This window comes from Ursus arctos, unplaced genomic scaffold, assembly GCF_023065955.2.
Source record: "Ursus arctos isolate Adak ecotype North America unplaced genomic scaffold, UrsArc2.0 scaffold_19, whole genome shotgun sequence".
In the NCBI taxonomy this organism is placed as follows: domain Eukaryota; kingdom Metazoa; phylum Chordata; class Mammalia; order Carnivora; family Ursidae; genus Ursus; species Ursus arctos.
The window spans coordinates 27,126,867-27,149,308 of record NW_026622863.1 but is presented as its reverse complement, the minus strand read 5'-3'; the positions used below and the strand labels follow the sequence as shown (position 1 = coordinate 27,149,308).

The 22,442-nt window shown below is 42.7% G+C and overlaps 1 pseudogene; it reads left to right on the top strand.

Moving 5' to 3' along the window:
• The first annotated feature begins 254 nt into the window (after positions 1-254).
• Positions 255-22,442, top strand: part of LOC113251736 (peptidyl-prolyl cis-trans isomerase A-like) — a 40,803-nt pseudogene continuing 18,615 nt past the window's right edge.

Here is a 22,442-nt window from a genome sequence, read left to right as displayed (position 1 = left end):
GGGTATTGGAGCTGGGAAGCGCCAGCCTCCGCGCCCACGGCTTCTATGGCAACGGAAGGTTCTCGCGGAGGCGGGGCGTCCTTTGGCCCCGCCCCTCGGTGGGGAGGTCGGGAGGGCAGGATGGGGCGGGGCAAACCTGTCCAGGACACGCTGGCTCCGCCCACCCGGCCTTCGGGCGGGGAAGGCTTTCTAACGCTGTTAGGCAGAAGTTGGTTTGTAACAGGTGGAGTTAATGCTGGTGCTTGAAAGACAATATGAGGTTAAAAGCCAAACTAGGCAAACTGCGAGATAACACTCTGTTATTATAACAAATATATGTTTATAAACCAGGAAGGAAAAGACAATCTCAAAGGAAAATTGGGCGAAAATTTGAACAGGTCATCCAAAACAAGTAAAACAGCCAGTAAATATATACAAAAATTTTTAACCTATTAAAAAAAAAAGAGTTGGAAATGAAAACAATAAATTTCCTTTTCACCCAATTCAGCAAAGATTAAAAAGATCAATAATGACCACTGTTGGTGAGAATATGGAGAAATAGATTTATATGCTGTGGGTGGGCATAAAAATTGGTATAATCCTTACAGAAGGCAAACTTTAAAAAGGCCTTGCACCTTAGCCGGGCGATTCCCACACCTAGCAATCTATCCTTAGGAAACAAACTGGCACTCCTTTGGACAAAATGTTCGTTTCAGCACCTTAATAACAACAATAACAAAAACTGGAAACTCTAAATGTCTACTTTAAGGGAATTAATTAAATTCTTCATGGTACATCCATATAATGGGATACTATTCAGCCACTAATAGGTTATATGTGTCAACAGTATCGTATAAAAATAGGAATATATAGAGCTGTGTGTAGAGTTTGAACCATTTATGTATATTATATATGTACATAAAATACATTTTACAAGTCCTCCAGGATGTGCATCAATTGAGGGGAAACAATTGTCTTTTCAAGAAAATGGTGCTAGGTCATTTGGATATTCATATGGAAAAAACCGTATTTGGACTCTTACCTCCATCATAAAAATACATTTCATTTGGGTTGCCAATCTATATTTAAAAGGCAAACAACTCTTTTAGCAGAAAACATCTTTGTGAACCTGAAGTAGGCAAAAAGTTTACAACAAAGCAGGAAAAGCACTAATCATAAAGGGAAAATATATAAATTGAACCGTATTAAAATTAAGAATGTCTATTCACCATAAGACACCACTGAGAGTGAAAAGACAACCTACAGAGTGGGAGAAGATCTTTACAATACATATGTATGACAAAGACCCTGTATCCAAAATACATAACTCCAACAAATAAAATAAGAAAAGATGCCCTAGTGGAAAAAAATGGGCAAAAAAAACCAGAACAAAAGATGATATCCAAAAGTCCAATAAACATATGAAAAGATGCTCAACTTCATTAGTCTTTGGGGAAATGTAAACAAACATCTTAATGAGTTACAATTATACATTATACTGGTTAAAACAAAAAAGACAAAATATAAGTGTTAGATAGCATGAAGATCAATCAATGGAAGGCTGTTTGGAAGGAAAAGATCTCCCAGGATCTTCCAAATTCACAGGTTGGTTGCCCTTTTTTTAAAAAAAAAAATTTTTATATTATATACAGTCAAATGCTGAAATCCTACATGTACTATTCAACCACTTTTGCCAAACACCTATTAAATATTCCAGAAAGTTCCCTTAACCCCTTTCCCAAGCAATCTCACTCCCACGAAGCAACCACTGATCTGTTTTATATCATCATAGTTTCGTTTTGCCTGTTTTAGAATTTTATATAAATTCAGTCAATCAGTTTGTTTGCAGTCCATTTCCACTCAGTAATCTTTTTTTTTTTTTTTTTTAATTGTAGGGGAGAAAAAAATCTTTTCCTTCTACCCTTCTAAATTCTCAGCTGGGGCTCCGTAACAAAACATAGATTAACAACAGAAAAGCATGTAAATTTACTAACATGTTTTATGTGACATGGGAGCCTCCTTGTGACAAATGGGTATGAGCTAAGAATAGTACAGTGGGGGAAATTTAGCAAGGTGTGTTCATCCAGATTCCTCTTGAATTCCCTCCATCTTCAGAAGTAAGGATGTTCCTTTCCTCCAGTTATAGGGAGGGCATATCTCACATGAGGATCTTGTGACCTGCTTCAGGGCAAGGTCAGAGGGCCCTTCCTGCACCTGCCGTTTCTCAAATTCTGTTAGCTTAAAATATTTAATATGCCAGTCACCATATTTGGGGGCAGCATGTTCTGCACCCTGTTAATATTCACCCATGTCATTTTATGCATTTGAGGTTCGTTCCTTTTTATTGCTAATTAGTATGCCATTGTATGGATGGACCATAATTTAGTTATCTATTCTTTTGTTGATGCACATCCGAGTTCTGTTTCCAGTTTGAGGCAATTGTGAATAAAACTGCTATGAACATTCTAGTACAAGACATTTCTGTAAGCATATGTTTTCTTTACTCTTGGGTAAATAGATCTATATGTCACTTTGAAGAAACCTCCAAACAGTTTTCCCAGAGTACTTGAACAATTTTACATCCCTACCCACAATACCTAAGAATTCTGGCCCTTGTAGACGCCGCCCAGCCACGGTCGACCCCACCTTGTTCTTGGACATTGCCAGGGACGGTGAGCCCTTGGACTGCGTCTCCTTTGAGCTGTTTGCAGACAAAGTTCCAAAGACAGCAGAAAACTTGTGTACTCTGAGCACTGGGGAGAAAGGATTTGGTTATAAAGTTTCCTGCTTTGACAGTATTCAGGATTTATGTGCCAGGGTGGTGACTTCATACACCATAATGACCCTGGCAGCAAGTCCATCTAGGGGGAGAAATTTGATGAGAATTTCATCCTGGAGCATATGGGTCCTGGCATCTTGTCCTTGGCAAATGCTGGACCCCACACAAATGGTTCCCAGTTTTTCATCTGCACTGCCAAAACTGAGTGATTGGATGGCATGCATGTGGTCTCTGGCAAGGGGAGAGAGGCCAGGAATATTGTAGCAGCCACGGAACACCTTGGATCCAGGGATGGCAAGACCAGCAAGAAGATCACCATCGCTGATGTGGACAAATCTTATAAATTTGGCTTGTGTCGTAATCTTAAGCACCAGACTCTTCCTTCTGTAGCTCAGGAGAGGACCCCGTCGCCCCATCTGCAGAAACTATCCTATAATCTTTGTGTTCCCTGGGGCAGATCGATGGGTTCCATATTTTCCTTATCCCCCTCCAAGTCAAGTTAGATTGCAGAGTTAAGTTTAGGATTATAAAAACTAAACAACAGCAACAAAGAATTCTGGTTGCTTCACATCCTCACCAACTTTTGGTGTCGTAAACCTTTCATTTTAGCTATTGGTGGAAGTTGGTTGCTTTTTACCTCTGATTCTTAATAAATATTAATTAAAAATGAAAAGCTTTGTATATTGTTCTTTTATGGGACTAGATGCTAGAGGAGGGCTATATGATCCCCTAAATACAATTACTATGTTCCCTGAGGTTTATAAATATTATCAGGAGTATTTCAAACAACAAAGCATATACTGAGCCAGGCTTTACTAAAATAATCACAACATTAACTAACATTTTTGAGTACATAATATGTGCCAAACATTGAAAACTGCCCTTTTTTTATTCATTTAATCCTCTCAACAACTCCATGAAGTAGATACATGCATTTTCCCCCTTTTATAAACAGAGAAATCAAGAATCAACATGATTAAGCGATTTAGTAAAGGTCATGGAGTCAGTAAGTAGGAGTCAGGGTTTCAACCTAGTTCTGCCTCATTCTAAGGCCAATCTGTTCTGCAGAGAAGTCCTAGAAATTGCCTCTAGTAATTTAAAAACCACTTTATAGTCCACATTCGTGGCAAGAAATGCTCATATGGGGCCAGTAGTTTTATTAAAAATGATGAGTTTCATTTATTTTGTCCTAAGAGCAGGAGGGTTTACAAAATTTGGGGTATAGATGAAATGTTATGAATGAATAAAATTGGTATCTGAAAGTTTAAAAAGTTGAAGGAAAATACACTGATGTATTTGCAAAGTTGGATAAAAATGCACAGTTAATGTGACTGCATCTGGTATCGACTTTTAAATATGTACTTTAACAAACACACATTAAGTATCTGAGATGGAAGCTAGCTACAATTAATTACTCTCTTCCAGTTCCAGAGTGTTCTTTATACTCAACTGGCATGACAACGAGAATACAAGCAGCATACAAGAATTAAAACAACCAGCTCTCCAGCCACTGCTCTGATTATATTTCTCTGTCAAAGCAAACAAACAAAACTGCTTCTGTGGTCATTTACCACCAATCAACTTGCTGAGTCTCTAACTACATCTTCAGACAGATTCTGTGGAGCGACCATGTATAAATCATGGATCCAAAATCCCAGAGGGAGTTGTCTGGGATGACGGAAATGTCCTATAGCTTGATAGGCGGGTTAAGTTTAGAAGTATAGGTATCTGTTTAAATTCATCAAATGGTATAATTAAGATTTGAGCATTTCAATAAACATAAATGTTACCGTTAAAAAAAAAAGAGCCATAAACAAATATTCAAATATTGAACTCTAGTTACCCGTATGCATGCTGAAGAGGTTGGACAGACATGTACTGCCATGGGCATCTTACTTTGAAATGTACCACACATGAGACGGACTGATAAATGGCGAGAGGAGTGGATTAACGGAGAAGTGAGTGTAGTGTGATGTTCGCAATGATAGACCCTAGGTGGTGGATTCTATGGCAGTGCACTTGTTCTTTTAGCTTTTCTCTGTTGAATTTTTTTCATAATAAAATAGTGGGGGAAATAAACAGATTCCCATCATAAGAGGCAGGAATGGCATTTCTTCCTATTAAAAAAAAATACATACATACATACAATGAGTATCTCGCATTCCCATCAACACAGGAAACGGAGCGCTGAATGAGCTTTAAGTGAACAGCGTTGGATTTGGAGCCAAATCCAGGCCTGTGTTCTTATGGCTCAGTCATTCGATCCATTTATTTGACTTGGTGAGCACCATTCAGCGTTGGTTTTGACCATTACACAATCTTAAATTGTTCCCATCCTTTGTCGCCCAGTGGTCCACTTCCTCTCTTCTTGCCACATGGAATGGACCATCGTGTAAAGACAGCAAACCAAGGAAGGGAACATGGACACTGAAATTCCGGAAGTCAGAAAAGGTTATACACTTGTTAGTAATTGTTCCAATTTCCCTCATGGTGATCCTCATTAGATCTTTAAATGGCATTCTGATCAAAATTCTTACACAGCACCCTATGCTGTTAAAATACAATGTTAAAAAGAGAACACAGAGTAAAAATTATAACCAATTTGTCTATCCAACCGTTAGGTAGAGCATCTGAATGGTAGTACTTGTGGGAAAGTGCTTGAAAACAGCAGCCTGAAATCTCTTCTTTCTTACTGTTTAGGAACTAAACAAAAATCATTAAAACAAAATCAATTAATTTTTAGGTATAAATACAAAAAATGTAAACGGCGGGTTATGAAAGCAGTTTCTGTCTGGTTTGGGTGCTATAACACATAGTTAAAGCTCATTCTGCATTTTAATAAACATTGAGAACTAAGAGGCAGTATGAAATGTCTTTCTCAAAACTTAAATTTTAGCAAATCATTTATTTCCTTATATAAAGTTAATGGATCGAGTCACTAAATGGCGAAAAGCCAAAAATGTGTTTTTATGTTACAAATATCATTAAAGATTATTTTTTAGACGAACTTTAAAATAAGATTCATAATACAGTCATTAATACTATGCTGACCTAAAATACTTATTTACTTAAAATCATGTCTTTATTCTCTTCCATGTAAAAATGACCAAAATGACTTTTTAAAAAATTCTTAAGGGCTTAGGAAGCAACATATATTATTGTGAGATGGGCGCAGTTAAAAAAAAAAAAAAAAAGGTTGGGAAACACTGGCATATGGGATAGAACAGAAGACGTGGCCCACCCTTGAAGCATTAATCATTTTACTGTAGACACAAGATGTTTAAAAATAAATAACATTATACAACTAAGTGCTTTCTTATACGGTACAGATTGAGTATTGCAGGAGTCTAAGGAAGGGGGAACTAGTAGGAAAAAGATGGGGAAAAGAGGCTTCAATTTTTGTCTTAAACGGCTGCTGTTATTTGGGGAGAGGGAGTACCAGCCTAGCTCAGGAAAATAACATGGGTGAAAAAACGGACAAGAAGAAGGGCAATTGCAGAAAAGGGATGGAAGGTTAATAAGACTGAAATGCTATGAAGGTAGTTGTTTCTGTCAGTTCAGGCTGCTGTAAGAAAATACCATAGACTGGGGGACTTAAAGAACAGAAATGTATTTCTCAGGATGCCTGGGTGGCTCAGTCAGTAAGCGTCTGCCTTTGGCTCAGGTCACGATCCCAGGGTCCTGGGATCAAGTCCTGCATTGGGCTCCCTGCTCAGTGGGGAGGCTGTGTCTCCCTCTGCCTCTGCTGCTCCCCCTGCTTGTGCATTCTCTCTCTCTGACAAATAAATAAAATCTAGAAAGAAAGAAAGAAAGAAAGAAAGAAAGAAAGAAAGAAAGAAAGAAAGAAAGAGAGAAAGAAAGAGAGAGGGAAAGAAAGAAAGAAAAAGAAAGAAAGAAAGAAAGAAAGAAAGAAAAAGAAATTTCTCACAGCTCTGGAAGCTGGAAGTCCAAGATTAAGGTGCTGGCGGATTTGGTTCCTGGCGAGGACTCTCTTCCTGGCTTGCACATGGCCCCTCTCTCACTGTGTTCCCTCATGGCAGAGAGAGAGCGAGCTCTCTGGTCTCCTCTTATAAGGACACTCATCCTATCATGGGGACCGTCCCCTCAGGAGCTCATCTAAACCTAATTACCTCCCAATCTGGCTGCATCTCCAAATCCCATCACACTGGGGACTAGGACCTCGACATATGAATTTTGTGGGCACTATTCAGTCCATAGCAGGAACCGAAGAGCCAGAGTATAGAGGAGCATGGAAGCCAGACAAGCTTCCAGAATCTGCCGCAACAGGCAATGGTCAAGAGGGAAAGAAATGACTCTGTTTGGCTCACAGAGAGTTAGGGAGCATCATGGAATGGTCAAGCAGAAAGATCCAGGAGGGAGTTGGAAATCAACAGGTGGCTGAACTTCAGGCAAGAAAACTAAAGTGACATTCAACCCTGTGAATTTTTCAGTACCTGCTTTATTATTATTTATTATTAACAATGATTATGATACTTAATTTAGAAGTGGAATCAATACCAAAAGTTGTTAAAGCACCAGCCTTGGGGGACTCCTTATTGTTAAAAGCTCACCTAGTACTGGCCCTCCTTGGGATCAATAAGGCTTCCCTTTCAGAACGGCTCAGCTGATGGCGCTGGCTTCTGAATGCGGGCGTAAACTCTGCACCTACTAGCTAGCTACAGACCTTGGGCAAGGAAGACCTGCAAGGGTCACACTGAGGATTACCAAACAAATGCAAAATGCTTAGCGTGGGTTCCTGCACTTAGCCAGCATCTGAGAGATGTCAGCCGCTCCTGAAAAATGTCTGTTCTTTTCTGGAAGATGGGGTACTCAACTCAGACCCTCCTTACAAGGTTCTCCTGTTGCTGTGTCTTCTTATATTCAAAATCCTTAATAGAGCAAAAGAGCAAAAGAGGCAGGGAGACAAAGGAGAAGAAAGGGAAGCAAGAGAAGGCAGTTGAGACCAAATTATGTCCTATCTGCCACTGAGAAGCTCTCAGATGTATCTGCTTCTGTTTTCAACAATTTGGGCAGGTTTCAAAGAGCAGAAAGAAGACTGGCTATAAAATGAATGAACACATGAATCAACATGGATGCATTTCAAAATGTAATGTGGAATGAAAAAGTCAAGTTGCAGAATAGTCTTGCGTTGTCTGTCATTCATGTAATGTTTGAAAACACGTGAAACGATTCTGTTTAATGTTTATCAATACAAACATAGTGAAAATATAAAAACACAGACTTTAAAGACACACTCACTTCCAGAGAGCAGTGACCTCCAGGAAGGCAGCGGAGATGGCGAAGAGACCCAAAAGGGGCATCCACTGTATCTGTCATGTTTTTATTCTTTTGACTAAGCTCCGAAGCTATGGAAAAATATTGGCACTTTTAAAATCTAGGTAGTGGGGGCGCCTGGGTGGCACAGCGGTTAAGCGTCTGCCTTCGGCTCAGAGCGTGATCCCGGCGTTGTGGGATTGAGCCCCACGTCAGGCTCCTTTGCTATGAGCCTGCTTCTTCCTCTCCCACTCCCCCTGCTTGTGTTCCCTCTCTCGCTGGCTGTCTCTATCTCTGTCGAATAAATAAAAAAAATCTTTAAAAAAAAAAATCTAGGTAGTGGACACATGGGTGTTATATTATTCTCTTTTCTGAACGTTTGAAATATTTCCTAAAAATTCTAAATGGAAAAAGAAGACCATTGGCCTCATTTCTAAATCCATTCCAACTCCCATGCACTTTAGAAATCCATCTGTTCAGCTAAATCACTTTGTATGCACGATTTTCAGGAATGAGTATGCTTCTCAGATTCAATTAGAGAAAAGTATAATCAATCTATTAAAAACGGGTTCTGTTTTGTGTTAGGTTTACATTGCCAAAATATATTTCAAATTCTGCTATCTGGGTTGAACCACGCATATTACCATATTACTAGATTTTAATTTCTTTCACACCACGTTACGTTTTGGGGTGTTTCGTGATTAACGAATTGCTTGTGTATACCTCAAGACCCCCTGCTGATTTCGTGCCAGGGACAAACTTCAACTGACCGATGGTGGCCGGCCAGAGTGCTCTGCTGAGACAGCTGAAAAAAGCATGTCTGGGCTCCACAGGAAGGGCCCTGATTAGGGAGGAAGCTGTGTCAAGAGCAGGGTGAACGGATGGTTCCCGATGTGTCCCAGTAATGTTCCTGACACTTTCCTGACTCTCCTTCCATGTCTCACCGCTCCATCTCCAGCTCCCATCACTTACCCCTTCTAACTTGGTGCTTCTAGAATCCCCCCTCCCTAACTCTCCTTTATCTTTTTTTAAAGATTTATTTATTTATTTATTTTAGAGAGAGAGTGAGTGAGAGAGCATGAGCAGTGGGAGAGACAGAGGGAGAGGGAGAGAAATCCTCAAGCACACTCCCCACTGAGCATGGAGCCCCATGTGGGGCTTGATCCCAGGACCCTGAGATCATAACCTGAGCCAAAATCGAGAGCCAGCGCTCAACCCCCTGAGCCACCCAGGCGCCCCATATCTTTACTCACACTATACTAATCCCTGGCTGGTTTCATTCTCATCCTTAGCAACTCTACAGGCTGTTGAGTCCCTCCTTTTCTGTTTTTCTCTGAAGCCTTCCCAGTCGCATCTGGGCTAGGTGAGACACCTCCCCTTCATCCCTATGGCACTCACATAGCATTTATCTCTAGGTATTCCAACTATTTGTTGACCCATCTATCACTGCTGTGGGCTTTGAAAAGACAAGACTGGATTGTATTGATCTCTGCACTCCCAGCTTCTGGCACATAGTAAGCAATCAATAAATGTTTGTTAAATGAAAGAATGATTTAATGAATGGTGTCCTTATTTTGCAGAAAAGGAAATAGATGCAGAGTTGGGATTTTTCTCAAGGTTATACCTCCTCTGAAACCTTCCCATCTTTCCCTAGAACAGAGATTGACAAACACTTTCTGTAAAAGGACCAGGGGGCCAATATTTTCATTTTGTGGTCCAGAAGGTCTCTGTCACAACCACTCCACTCTGAAGTTGTAGCTGAAAAGCAAACAGAGACACGGCTGCATTGCAATAGAACTTTACACCATGGCCCATGGGCCAAAGCTTGTGACCTTGCCGTAGAAGATGGTAAACAGACACTCCCACATGTCTAGTTCCTTCATTGAACATCCTCTCTGCCTCAACCCAAATTCTAGGGTCCCGATTCCAATGTTTCCACAGTGCCTGCTGGAGTTAGATCGACATCCCCTCATATCTCCAAGCCAAGGAACTGAGGTAGGCTCACTAAAGAACTGGCTGCAAAGCTGAGACCAGAAGGGACGAAAAGAGTTTGTTGACAATGACCTTTAAAAGACCTAGAGGAGGGACACCTGGTGGCTCAGTCGCTTAAGTGTCCGACTCTTGACTTTGGCTCAGGTCACGATCTCAGGGTCATGAGATTGAGCCCTGCGTCGGGCTCTGTGCTGAACATGGAGCCTGCTTAAGATTCTCTCTCTCCCTCTCCCTCCCTCTCTCTCTCTTTGCCCCTCCCCCTGCCACGCAATAAAATAAAATTTTAAAAAGATACCTAGAGGAATTCAAGCCCAACTTACCCACATCCTCCTTGAGCATCTATTTTGAACACTCAACATTTTAACAAGAAAAGAGGTCCATTTCTTGGGTGCAGTGGACAAAGGAGAAAGAGGAACAAATAACTCTCTTACATTCTTTCCACTCCCTTTTCTGTGTTTCCAAGTGACTAGTCTCTTTTCTTTCCCAGAGACTATTTTAAAATTCTTCCACTTCCTCATATTTCCTACCCTATCGTCTTCTCATTCCTTTTCAGGAGATGACCTCACCTCCTCCTTCAGAAAGGAAATAGAAGTCCTCACAAGAGAACTCATTCAGAATTCTGCCACTCACCACTAATTTATCTGCATCTATACCCATTCTCTTATCCTTCCTCTCATAATGGAATAGGTGTCTAAGACTAATCCTTTCTGTTCTCTGTGTTCCAGGTCCTTCTACCTTCTCAGGGAACCTGATTCCAGCAATTCCCTCTCTCTTTCTCCTATATTTATCACTCTCCCTTCTGTACCTCCCCCAACTGCATCCCAAAGGCACAGAGGAGATTCTCCCTACCCTGAGAAACTTTCCAACAACATTTAGACATGCATGTCTCCACTATCTTGAAAATAAGTTTCTGAAATCTGTCTCTTCCTCCAATTATTACCCTATCTCTCTCCTACCTCCTCTGCAGCCAGAGTTCTTAAGAGAGCTGTGTCCTTATGGTTTCCACTTCATCGTCTCCTGGTAAGTTTTCAACTCATGTAAAATTTGTTTCTCCTGCATTACACCCCTGAAGGTCTTTCATTAAAAGACCTCAAATAACGTCCTTTGTTGCTACCTCCAACCTATAATTTTTTGCCCTTACCTTTACCGAATTCCTGGCACCATTTAACCTTGTGGTTTTCCTTCTTGAAACAGTCTCTTCTCATGGCTTTGGTGACAACATGATCTCCTGGTTTTCCTCCTATGGTCATTCATCCTTAGTCTTCTCTGTAGAATCCCATACCTCTGCCTAATTATTAAATATTGGTGTCCTCAGAGTCCTCTGCTAGGCTCTCTACTCTTCTCAGGCTACATGCTTCCCTAGGTTATCTCAGCTAATTTCCAGACAATCTTAAATATGTTGATGGTTCCCAAATTTACTTCTCCAACCCAGAGCTCACTACTGAGGCTAGAGCCAGCCAGTCAATTGCCTAATAGAATTAGAAATCATCACTCTTCCTTATTCACAACATCCAGTCCCATTAAAAAAAAATATATATATATATATATCTATATCTATATATATATATATATATATCTATATATATATATCTTGACCCATCATCCCAGCCAGCTACTACCCTTTTTCTTTGCCCCATTTGCAGCAAAAGTTCCTGAAATGTCTTTAAAACCCCCTCTAATCAGGCTCTCAACTATACAACTCCACTGAAACAGCTCTTGTCAAAGTCACCCATGATAAAGGCAAGTGACAATTCTCAAGTCCCATTTTACTTTGATCTTTCAACAAGCAGCATTTGACACAGCTGGCCACCTACTTCTCATTGACACCCATCTTTCCTTGGCTTTCCAGATACCACCCTCTTCTGGTTTCCCTCCTACCTCACTGAGCTTCCTGCTCCATCTTTGCTCGTTTCTCCTTTCTCCCTGATTCTATACATTGGGGTAAGCCAAGTCTCATTCCTCAGCCCCCTTCTCTACATTCATTCTCACCCAATCTCAAGCCTCATATGTCATCTCTAACATCTGTGATTTCCAATTGTATCTCTTCATCCCAGACCTCTCTTTCAACCTCTAGTCTCTTACATACCACTGCCTACTCAACATCTCATGCATCACAGGCCTCCCAAACTGAATTGAAACCAAGTTTTAGTCCCAAAGACCTCTCTGGACACAGCTTCCCACATGTCAATAGATGGCAACTCATTCCTTGGTGCCATCACATCTATGCTGATTCATCTGGAGTCCTTTTACCATTGTTTCTCCAATTATGTCATTTTTTACCATGGTTTTGAGAACTTTTTTTCAAGAGGGCTTCTAAGTGCCAAGTTTGAGCAAGTTTAAAAATGTCTCACATGGCCTTTATCCTCAGAGGACATTTACACTTTCTTTCTCTGATAAGTCTGCAGAATTTATTCCATGACCAACTGCAACGAGCACTGCATTGGTCCTTCTTTTCTTGACCTCTCCATTCATCTTTTCGTTTGTTACATTTCATCCCTGAAATGAGGTTTTTGTTTTGTTTTCTTTTTTACTCTTGTTTTATCGAATTCATGTTCTTATTAATTTCCTCTGTAGCTCAAAGCAATTGCAGGGGACTTCTCCTACATTCTTTGGTGCTTTTTGTTTACTTGTTGTTGTTTTTTATTTCTCTTGCAGTCTCTCATCTGTTTTATGCTTGCTGTGCTCACTTACGTCTTCCCTTCATGCAGAATGCTTGCTTAGTTACCATGTTGCTTCTTTTCATTTTACTTAGGCTTCAAATGGAGAGTTCACCCCAGTTCTTCCTTTTGCTTTGATAGATGGATTCTCATTGACAACTTCTGAACCTTATCCGGAACCTTTTTCCCTTCCAGCAACATTTTGAGGCCTGGGAATTGCAACCCACCCACTTTCTTAAAGCCTGGGGGCAGGAACGTGGAAAGAACTTCGCAAATTTCCTGCAGCCTTTGGTATAGGACTGGACTTCCCTTCTCTTCTAAGTTTCTGCCAAAGACCAGATTGAGGTAGCCCTTCTTCCCACAGGGGTGATATCCTTAGGCTCCAACTCAATCCCCTGACTCAGTATGGAATCTTAGCAGACAATGACACCCGGGGACTTCTCCTGACTCAGCTGTGATACTGAGATCATACATGGGAACCTCTGCTCTTGGAAGAGATTTCTTTGACTTTTCTCTAAGCTCCCTACCCCAACTTCATCATCTTCTATCCAAATCAGGGGGTACTGGCCAGAATTCTCAAAGTTTTACAAGTCATTTCCTTCCCTTGTATCACTTCTAGGGGAAAGGGTGATTTAGGAGCTGCACTGAAGTCACACTAAAACCTTCTGTTTTTCTTCTTGTCGGGCACTTTTCAGTTTATAGCATGAGGATAACCTCTTTCATTGTTTGGTGGTTGGTAGCAATTATTTTTACCTGGTTTATTTCATTAAATGACGGGGGATGGTGATTCTGGAAGCCAAAAAGTGTTGTTGTTTTATCATTGTGAGGAGACTGGCACTTTTACCCTCCCATCCTCAGGGGCAGGGCGGGATGGGGAAAAAAAGATGAAATGTGATGACCCCAGCACACCCCAGCAGACCCCAGTCTCATGGTGGTGGCACGCCCTACTCAGGTGGGAAATCTGCAAATCCAACACCTCCCGCCACCCCCCCCAAGCCCCCCAAGCTCCCAGTGGGAGAAAAACAGCATCCCTGAGGAGAAATGAAAACAGCCTCACTAAGCATTCAAGCTTGGAATTAATGAGCAAATCCCATCAAACCTTTGACAGCGTGGGCTTTGGCCTCAGAAGGCAGAAACCTTTTAACCACCACTGATTACCCCTGTGCTCTTCCTCTTCGGTTTCGTCTCTGTGACACACGGCCGCCTGCGTCGCGCCCTGGCATTTGCACACACCAAGCAATTGGTGGCAGGTAGTTGTCGGATGCCTTTGTGTCAGGGGAAAACTGTGCAAATAAATTCCATTCCGTCAGCTCAGATAGTTTTTGGTATTTTGGATCTGAGAGCATGAATTCCGTCATTCGACTTCTCCGTGATATTGACATTGTTCTTCACTATAAAAACCAGAATGAGTGGAATGGAAATTGTTTTTTGTATTTAGTAGTTAAGTAGCCATTTGCTTCGAAGAGATTTTTGGATATTTTATGTCCCTCTCTATAGCATTTCTGTAAGGGGCACAGAGTTCTTTAGACTTCTTTGAAGAAGAAACTGAGGCACCAGGAACCCCAGTGTATAGGGTTACCAGAGCCGTGAAAGCTCAGTAACAGCAGCAAAACTTCACTAATATCACTAATATTAATTAATTAGTTAATTATTAATATTAGCATAACTAAACTACATGCAGGCACTGGGTTTACTCATTCAGTCCCCATAACAACCATATTAGGACTATTATCCCTCTTTTACGGAAGAGAATGTGACTTGAATCAGTGGGATAACTTACACAAGACCATACAGCTGGTACATGGTGCAGTTAGGACAAGACACAGGTCATGTGACCTCAGAGCCTCTTCACCCACCAGGTGCCTGGATTCATTACCTGTTGTTACACAACAAACTACCCCAAAATTTAGTAGCTTAGGGGTGGGACTTCTGGAATGGTAGAGCAAACCTTAGTAAGGCTGAAAACAACATGTGTTATCTCAGAGTTTCTGTGGGTGGGAATCATGGCACAGCTTAGCTGGGTGCCTCTGGCTCTGGGTGTCTCCAAGGCCACATTCAGAATGTCAGCCAGGGCACAGTCATCTCAAGGCTCAGCTGGGGAAGGATCCACTTCCAAACTCACTCCCATGATTGTTGGCAGGATTTAGTTCCTTTCTGGCGCTTGCCCAGCACCGCCCTCCATTCCTTACCCCATGGACCTCTCTGTAGGGCACAATATGGCCGCTTGCTTTATCAGCGGAAGGACACAAGAAGAACCAGAGAGAAAGAGCTTGAGCAAGATGCAAGTCCCAGTCTTCTGTAACCTAATTTTGGGGTAGTCTACTACTCATTCGAATCAAGGGTCACGAGGTCCAGCCCACACTCAAGGGGAGGAAATTGCACAGAGGTATGAATCCCAAGACGCAGTAATCCTTGGGAGCCATTTCAGAAGCTGCCTACCACAGTGCCCTTCTCAGGTAACTGCCCCTCTCCTCACCACTCACATGGGCAGGCTAAATGGTATCATGTGACAGTGACCCCCTAGCCACAGCTGACTGGAGACAGACACCTGACCCAAACCTGACCAGTTAGATTCCTCCCCCCCAAGAATTCTGAACTGTGACCCAGAGACTCTGATTAGTTTCTGCTAGAGGCTTGAAATGAAAGGATATTAATTAGGAACTATGGGTCAGCTATCTTCTGCTCTGCTCAAAGATAAGGAGAGAGCCAGATACAAGGAAAGAGAGAAAGGCACTATGCTTCCTCCCCTGGATTTGGAGAGGTACGATAAAAACTGTAGGTTTCTGTCACTTGCATCCAGGCGTGATAGTCATAATATTCAATAACCAATAAGGCCCAAGCATCAAACACTCCAAAGGGAACTTACTGTAAACATCTGGTGCAGCCCCATTTCTGGGTGCTGGGTGCCCAGCAGCTGTCTGCCATGCTGAAATATCGCACCTGCTCACCTTGACCACTGTGCCGCCCTCGGGGAGCTAAGCTGGGGGGAGGTCTGACCCAAGAACCTCAGGATTATTTGAGTGGGAGTCCAGTGGCAGCCCAGCACAGAAACCTCAGTGTGATCACAGATTTCCTCTGCAGCCCACTGGGGAGTCAGTGTCTCTGCCAGACAACTCACAGATGAGTTTTTGTGATAATGTCAAGTGCGTTCACTGTGATCCCTGGAAGAACATACAGGGATGAAATGCCTCCATCCGATCTGTGTGAGAAGGGGCTGGAAAGATCCATCACTGGGTAATGGGGCTTGGGGCACTTGCCATTCCCTTTAAAACAGAACCATGGAGCTCCCTGATGAACTTGAGGGACTGTGAGCCCCTTGACTGTATACCCAGAGTGTTGGCTGTTCATAGGTATACAGCTAACATCAGATACCCCAATGACATGACCAAGACAAAACAAAACAAAACAAAGCTAAAAGCCAGTGTTCAGGGAAAAGGTCAAGTTTTTTTTTCAATTATTTTTAAAATTAAATCCACTGAGAGTCAACAAAATCAGTGAATGCTCACCCAGCCTAATAATTCTGCTCAGGACCAAAAAGTTGACAGAGCTTTCCTCTCTATTCTGGGAAGAATTTCCACCCCGACTCCCCATCTCCCTCACAACTGTCCTTCTCCGCTAAGAGTAGACATCAACTAGTGTATCTCAAAGCCGGAGAGGAATTGATCACCAAAGGAAGTTTTGCCCTGAACATTAAACCTACATCTGATTTCCTTTTCAGATCTCCTGTCAGGTTAAGCCTTTACATGAGTGCTATAGAGTCAGATGATTTTTTTTTCCACCTTCAATATTGTGGATAATTGCTCTGTTTCCTTGTTCAACAAAATAGGAGGTGGGTTGTTGCAACTTGCAGCAAAGAGAGATTTATACCCTGCCTCACAATTGAGCATGGTGTGCACATTTCCTTTCTACGAAAATAAGGTCTACCATGATGCACTGAAGTAGGGTTCAATATTCACAATTATAAGTCATAGCTCACAATACAGATTTTCTTTGACTCAGGAACTTTGCCCTAGAAGAGATTTTGATTAAGGTATACAATATAGGTTACTTCTATAATTAAAGAAAGGAGGAAAAATATATATGCAATTGCAATTCTTCTTTTATCAAAGCTGTGGAAGACTTCACTGCAAGATCCTGTCCTGGGTTACCAGTGGGACCTGCAGCAACTGTGTGACTATGTGTAGCAATGTCATTTGGAGGTTAAATATACCACCAGTAAGGATGCTTACCGTTTATTCAGCACTGGCTACCTGCCACACACCCTACTAAATACATATATTATCCCAGTTTATCCTCACGACCTTTCCAGTAACTATTATTATCCCCATGTTACAGAAGAGGAAACTGAGTCATAGAGAAATGTGACCAAAGGTACACATTTAGCAAGTGGTAGAGCAGGGATTTGGAACCAGGTGTGTTTTATTCCAGTGTTTACGCTGAACCACCATGCACTATCTCTGAACTTGAGACTCTAACATATCACACTGCTTTAAGTGTTCAGTAACATAGTTTGTAACCTTCCAAATAGTGTCGCCTCAGCATTACCCTCCTACAGTTAGCCTATGTAAAATTTGTAGTGTATCAGTCAGCTATGGCTGCATAATAAATTCTCTCCAAATTAAGCAACATTAAATGATAAATACTTGTTATTGCTCTTGACACACAGGTCAGGTGAGCAGTTCTCCGGGTTCCAGCCAAAGTTAAGCACGTACCTGAGGTCAAGTGTGAGTGCAGCGGCCGGTCCTGCTGATCTTGGTTGGGCTCTCTCATGTGACTGGGGGTCTACGGGCTATAGCCCGGTCTGATGTCTCCTGCTACGACAACTGAGCCGTGTGTGTGGTTCTCGTCCTCCAGCAGGCTAGGTGGGCTTTCTCATCGAGTCACGACAGGGTTTCAACAGCAAGCAAGAGATTGCAGAAGAGGGCAAGGCTCCTGGAGGCCCGGGCTTGAAACTAACAGATGCCACATCCTACGGGCCAAAGCAAGACACAGGCCAGCTTGAAGCCAGAGAGGGCAGGTCTAGAAATTATCATGGCAAAGGATATGGATACAGGGAGTCAGTAATTAGAGCCATCAGTGTTATCAATCTTGCACAATGAGTGGCTATGAAAATAGTAAAGCCCCTGTTCGACACCAACAGTCATATTGGTTGAAAGCAGAGCGTGTGTAGACTCTGTCATGACTGTCCCATTACGATGGCCCCTTCTGTGAGGAGAAACGTGGTTTAAAGAGATGAAGACATGTGCTTACAGTCCAATGTTTCTGCACAAAGGACATCGTCTTAGCTTTCAGCGGCTCAGTCCAACCAGCTGGGTCCTGAGCCAGGGACTCCGGCAGCTTCCTTTCTTAAAAAGCACAAAGACGATCTATACCCATTTGGCCTGAGTGTGTATTCAAAGGGTGTCGCCCTTCGGCTTGTGATCCTTTCAGCGGAGGCCCTCATGAAACGGACAGTTCCTCACGGCCCACAACTCTGAACAAGCCCCCTCTCAGTTTATAGCTTTGGCAGCTTTTGCTCTAATTCCAAGGTGAATGTGGAGCACTGGTGATAGAACTGCCTTCTCTAGAATGATAAACAAGATAAGCTTTGACCATTGGCTTTCAGGGCCTGTAGGTATACTGGATAGAACAGGGACTAGGGACCAGGCACCTCCCTAGGCCTCTGCTTCTTCATCTGTAAGGGATAAATAGCCAACCTGGCCCTGCCTCTCTCAAAGAATATTTGGGAAGATGCCAGGAGGCAATGGGAATGGGCATGCTTTACAAAGATAAAAGGTGAGACGTGAGGATGTAAGGCAGAGCGCAGGATATAGACTAGAACAGGAGACGAGAAGAAAGAGGGAAGAATAGGGTCCTGGAGGAGAAAGAAGGTGGCGTTCTCTGCCCAGAACCTGCCCAGACACGTGCAGTTTCAGGCTGCATAAACTCCTCCCCAGACCCCCGAGCTAAAAGCAGACAACCCCTCACTCACAAGTAATACATTGGCTACACTGCCCCCTGCTGACCATCACGTGGAAGAGCACAGACTCTGAACAGTTCGTGACAATCGTGAACTCGGGTTTCAGAGACCGCCAGACCACACATGTACCAAGGAACCCATGAGGCCTTTCTGCCTTTCCAGCTCCAAGACTGCTTATTAGGACTAATTCAGAATCCTCCACTTTTCCTTTTTCTTGGGAATCCAGAGAATGGGCATCTGTTCCTTTCCCTGAGGCACCGGTACCATCCACTCTGTAAGCCGTAGCTGTAACATGGGACCTAGTCTTCCCAGCTTCCCCAGTCTTTGCAAAGACAAAGCACAAGGGTCATATTTCTTTCCAGAAGTTTATTACTAACCACCATGGGAAGTGGTGGGGAGAGGGATGCAATAGAGCAAAAATTTCAACCACGTTACAAACAATGACGTGACTTGCCCGAGGTCACAGAGTTAGGAGGCAAGAGAGCTAGAATGTGAACAAGAACAGGTGTTCCAACACCCACCTGCCTAAACACCAGGCTAAAGTGCCCCTCGTTGCAAATAATGAGACTGATCTTTGTGGCATACGGGCTCTATGGTAGTTAGCTTGGGTTTTAATCCTCACTCCGCCTCTCTGTCATTTGCTCTCTGTGCGAACTTGGCACTATACTGAAATTCTTGAAGCTTCAGTTTCTTCATTCATAAAAACAGAAGAAGAATGAGACCCACAGGACAACTATTAGATACAATGTTGCATATAAAGCACAGAGCCTAGCAACACTAAGCATTTAATAAATGGTAACTACTCTTCTATTTTTACATTTTTTTAACTGAACTGAATCCATTTGTTGTTGAAAGAAACCTAGTATTTTTACCCCTGGCTCTGCCATTAAGGCACTGTGTGATTAAGGCGGTATCACGTATTTGGATCACGCTTCTCCGTTTCCAGCTCCAAAGGACTATTTTCCTTAAACAGCTAGAGTAGCCCTTTAAAAAAACAGTATCAAATCACTTTGCTTCCCTGCTTAAAGCTTTGCCATGGTTTCCCACTGCACCAAGACTGAAATCCAAACCACTTGCCATGACTTGCAAAGCCGTGTGTGAGATGACGGCCGCCCATCTCTCGCCTCCCCCTCCGTCAACTGTGATCCCGTCACACTGGTCTTTCTGTTCTTGAATCTCACGACTTATTCTCATCTTGTGGTATTTGCCAGGGAAGCAGCTGCAAATTCTTCACATGGAACTTTGCAAGGCTGACTCCTTCTTGTCATGTAGATCCCAATTCAAATATTCATTGTAGAGGCATGTTCCCTCATTCTCCGACCCAGCCCCTCTCCCAATCACAGTCTCGTCACCTTGCTTTATCTCCCTCCCGGGGTTCACTGCTATCTGAAACCATCTTGCTCATTTACTTCTTCAACTGCTTTTCTCTCTGCGTCATTGGAACGTAAATGATACAAGAGCAAAGAGTGTAGTTTGAACTTTCCCGATTTTTTACTACTATGCCCCTGTAGTAACACGAGCTCAGTGCTAGCATCTGGTAGACCTTCAAGACACGGAGGTTGAATCAATGAGTAAATGAAGGACTTCAATTAGCCCGAGACAGTTATGGAACAAAGTCATTTGGATTTGATGATATCCGGCTTAAAATTCCAAAACCTTCGGGGCATCTTGGGGTCCTGAGCCAATATAGAGAAGAGAGAGAGGTCTGTCTGGATTGTGGAATTCTAGGAGATGTTATAGATAACTGATGTTTGCCCAGCTATGGGGATAGGTTTTAATCATGTTTCCATTTTGTGCAAATGTCCCCAAAACTTCTCTCATGGCAATACCTAATGGCCCACTCCTAGGTTTAGCTTTCTTATCTTCAATATGCCTGTAGTCACATCACATGACAATCAAAAGGGCACCATCAGAAAAGATGGTGGTTGAAGTTGGCTGCTACGGCCTTTGCCTCCAATCCAGAGATGTTTGTTGACTCCCAGGGTTTTCACTTTAGAAGTATTTTCTCTTGAGAATGTTCCATATTATACCACCAGGAACAATGAAAACCATTTCTAGATGGACCTGGGCTTTATGCAACTTCTTGGCACGAAGACCATCATTACATGGATACTGGTTCATATCACTTTCTAATTAATTCAACAAACATGTACTCAGACCTACCATATGCAGTCAAAAGGAGATCAGAAAAGATGCCAGTACCTACTCTTATGGAGTATCAATCGATCAAACACCAAAATTATGTATGCACTACTTGTTAACAATGATAAAAATGATGGCAAAATATTCATAGGAATCCTTACAGTACGTGAGAGAATGCAGGTTGAGAGCAGAACAATACTTATGGATGAAGAACAAAGGATCGGAAATATTAGCCCCAACATCAGCAGAGTTCAGAACAGCCTTCCGCACTTGGCCTCTTTGAAGCCACCTCTTCTGAGTCTTTGCTCATTTATGGGGCTCAAATTAGCATAGTTGATTAGAAGTTAAGGAACCATGGGGAAAAGAGCCTATTACGTCTGCAACAGGGAAAACTGGCTTTCTTAAAATCCTGATGTCACCATGTGCTGGTCTCCAGGGCACACATTAATTTGTGTTCATCTCTGGGGAAAGGAGGGAGGAGTTTGCAAAAACAGAACAGAAGAACTGAAAGAGACAGATGACGCCTCGGGCAAGGTACAATGCCCCGAAACAGGCAGTTGTGGGAGGGAGGAGACAGCAACACTTCACTAGCCGATGAGCCTTGTCTTATTTTTCTTTGCTCCTCTGACCAGGTACTCCATAAATGTCAGACAGAGGATGAGCAGAAGTAAACACGTTATTATGAAAAAAGAAGGGAGCCATCTGGTTCATGTCAGACGTCTGGACTGCAAAATATTGCAACGCCCAGGTGACCTTGGGGAAGCTCGCACTGGTATAATATTGGCCATTTACCTAGATATATTCAACTCTCTGGTTTGAGCTAGGGAGTGTATTTATGCGGATTGCAAATAGATGTATTTTGAAAATGTACGCTCCCTCCCTGCCCTCTCGAGTTGGCTGCGTTCCCTTGGCTGGACTTGTGGGAAGCCAACATCCAGGCATGTGGAAGGTATGTTTTGTTGCAGGAGGGCCTCCTGGGTTTAGCAGTTCCTCATAAAAGAAGGCTTTCTCCAGATGGCAGGCTGCTTGGAGCTCGGAGGAATGCGGTTTGGGCCGTCGGTGAGGCTTAGTTATCCGTGTTGGCCAGTCACCCGCGCTAAGCATCACGCATAGTTGTGCACTGCGACTATCCGCCACAGCCCAGGGCCCCGGGGTGAACGCTGTTATTCGGACCTTCTGTGAAAAAGTAAATACTAGGCTGTGGCATTGATCTGAATTATTCAGCTCCCCTACCTACACATCTCCAGGAGAAATTTTATGAAAAATCTTTGAAGTCAGAGGGGTCTGGACTGAAATCTCCACCCCACCTCTCCATAACTGTGTGCCCTTGAGCAACTTATAAAATCTCCTTGAGAATCCACTTATTTGAAAAGGGTGATAAGAATTAGGTCTACTTCTTACGAATGGGGTTATTACAAGGATTAAGAGACAGGACATGTGCGAAGCGCTCAGAACAGTGGCCGACTGCTAGCAAGGGCTGTTTTCATTACACACTGTTCTGCATTGATACATCCAGCCCTGTGGCCAGAGAATATCTTTTCAGGGTGGGAAAGAGGACAAACTGAGCATAAAAGTGCCTCTTTGGTTGGCTAACTCAAGAGGTTTTAGGGTACTTTTTCCTATCTGACAAGTCAATCCAGTAGACGAAAATCAACCGTGC